A 3,123-nucleotide genomic window follows, 5' to 3' on the forward strand; every position below is an offset into this window, starting at 1 on the left:
GTGTGTGTGTGTGTGTGTGTGTGTGTGTGTGTGTGTGTGTGTGTGTGCGAGAATGAGTGAGACAGAGGGGTGGGGGTTAAAGGGGATTGTTTGCACGTGTGTGTATTGTATGTTGTGTGTCTGTGTGTGTCTCTGTACATGTATGTTCATATCATTTGACCATACAAGTTCATGAGTGAATGTGTTTGTATGTACGTAGGTGTTTCTCATTGTGATGTTGTGTAAGTGTGCATTTTGCATCTGTAGTATCTGCGTGTGTGTGTGAGTCAGTGGGCTCAAGTGTTGCAGTAAATATGAAACTCTGAAATCACATTAAATCCAGATTCAATACTTGCAACCCCCTGTGGGTTCAATCATTATCATCAGTGTGTGTGTGCGTGTGTGTGTGTGCGTGTGTGTGTGTGTATATGTGTGTGGGAGGGTGGGTGATAGTAGAAAGAAAGAAAGAAAGAAAGACAGCAAGAAGTATCAAAGATCAACCGAACAACAATCACAAGGGGGAAGATTCAACTATAGTGTCAACTATTGCCAGACAATATAAACATGTAATCATTTCTGAAGGTTTTACTCATAGAAATATAATATTTATTCTATTTTTTTGGTTTTACTGAAGTACAAACGCTCTGAATCGTATTATAGTTTGCCCAATAAGACTGCACTGATTGCAACAGTTCCCCTCTATATGTATTTTCATGATTATATAGAGGAGCTCACATCAAAGACAAATTTTAGACAATAAAGTCTTCTGTGTCAGCGCATCTCAATGCCGATGGCTGCAGATCCAAGGAGCGATCTCGGCAGTACAGTCATCTTTGTTCTTTTCTAGGTCAAAGCTCAAAGATCTGATCTGAGGTCTACGATCCTTCAAGAGATACTACAAACTGTAGGCCTTTATTATTATGATAACACTGCATCTAATTATGCAGATGCATCTCATTAATATGCATGAGGTACGCTGCCGCCAGGGAGGAGTCTGCAACAGACACAACAATGAGCCGGCAAAATTAGAGTAAACTGAATCTATGAATAAAAATCGGAGGCCACAGAGGATTATTTACAGCCGCCTATCTACTTAATGTGCCTACTGTACAAAGGCCAAAAAGACAAAACAGGAAAGTGTTAAATCTTTGTTGCTCTCTGCATGTTGTGTGTCTTTTAGTCTTCATTTAATAGAATTTATAGATAAATATAAGTCAACCTATATTAAAACATTTGATCCTGGTCTTTTTTCTCCATTAAGTGAATTTTATTATCTTAAACATATATTAATATTGTATTTGAAAATGTGCTTTTTGTGCTTTTCATACCTTTAATGACACAGTGTTTATTAATTACATCTGTGAAAGAAAAATCCACAGAGGATCATTAAATATGTCTGTCTACTGAGGATCTTCTGTTTACTAACCTCTAATTAATTTTGAGAGAATCCCCGAAGAAGACAATCACTCAATTTAAACTTCTGCCCAAGGCTGTTGCTTTAAATAATAATAGGTTTTCAGTGAACTTGACTGATTAAATAAGCAATAGAATTCAGAAACGTCTAAAAAGGAAAACACAAGCAAGTGTGGCTTTTCTATTTGCTCTCAGCGTCCACTTTCAAAGATCCACAGACACAAGGGATTTGGTTTGCATTTAATTCAAATAACTCACGAAAACTTAATAGCAGAATATGGTATAAAAATGCACAGCTAATGCGAGATAAATACATTTCAATTTGTAATAATACCTTTAAGTCAAAGTGATAATGGTGAAAAACATTATTATATTCAATAGATCAATGATGAACTGAATCTATCAATTTCTCACCATGCTTTTCTGCACATAAATACATTTGTACAATAAAGGTAGACGCCTCCTTTGGACAACGATGATGAAGATTTAATATGACACTTTCTGTCAGCGTGCTGCGCCTGGTATACAGTGAAAGTACATCAAAACAGACCGAAAATCGGATGAGCCATCACAGTGCATTTGGATATAGGAACAGAATTAGGCTGAAGTGAATTCATGAATAAATATCTGAGTCCTCAGAGGATCATTAACACCTGTCTGCCTGCTAATAACCACTACTGTATGTTAATGTGTTGTACATTTATGACCTGCTGGTAGCTTTTAAATGCAGGATAATGAAACTCAGGTGTATTGTGAAGATGCACAGACCGGATCAAAAGTCTGAAGAACATTATTAGTCACATTCATTCACACCATGATGGCCAAAAATGACATTAAACATTGATGGAGTGAATCTATGAATAAATACATTTGCCTCTATCGAGAGTAAGGTTCACTTCCTCCTCTGTGCTTATACTGTTTATACTGTGCAAGTCCTGTGGCTCCTCATAGTTTGTATTCTCTTTTTGGAACAACCGAAACACTTGCTGTTTCACCAAAATCGTGTTGTTTAGCAAGAATTGTGCAACCTCTGTCTTGTATACTTGCAAATACACTGCTTGAAGTGTGTCTGTAACCTAGAATACATGGTCAGAGAGAGAAGAGGGAAGGAAGAGAGGAGAGAAGATTAAACTTTAATAATCTCCATGGAGAAACTGGGACATTGTAGCATCAACATTAACAAAACATATCACTTTTTTCTTTCAAAAGAAAGAATATGAAAATAATGACAAATATATCCCGGGGGCATATTTGAATTACAATTAAATCACAGTTGCAACCAACAATTAATACAAAATTGAAACAAAAGTTTGAAAGACTGAATTAAGAATGCCAAAACTCCCAAACTCCCAGTCTGATTATTAATTGTAAATGTACGGTAATGAGCTAAGGTAAAACATTCTCAGACGAGGTAAATCAAACATCAAACACATCAAAACACTTTAATAATTCAGTGTAGGCGTGCTCTTCACACATTTCGCCCAAGTCCCACATTGTTAAAAGACATCGCGGCGTTCTCATTTTATTACTTTGGTTTTACAAGAAGAACTAATCCTTACTGGATCAGTCTCAATGTTCAAAAATCAAACTGACGTGAGGGATGTTCATTCAGATCTAACACTCAAAGACAGAAAGTCGTCTGAACTATTCAAGTGGGGAGAAGCTATCAAGTCATCGGCTTCACGTGTGTGTGTGTGTGTGTGTGTGTGTGTGTGTGTGTGTGTGTGTGTG

This window comes from Anarrhichthys ocellatus, unplaced genomic scaffold (genome assembly GCF_004355925.1).
Source record: "Anarrhichthys ocellatus isolate YVR2014 unplaced genomic scaffold, GSC_Weel_1.0 scaffold13, whole genome shotgun sequence".
Classification (NCBI taxonomy): Eukaryota; Metazoa; Chordata; class Actinopteri; order Perciformes; family Anarhichadidae; genus Anarrhichthys; species Anarrhichthys ocellatus.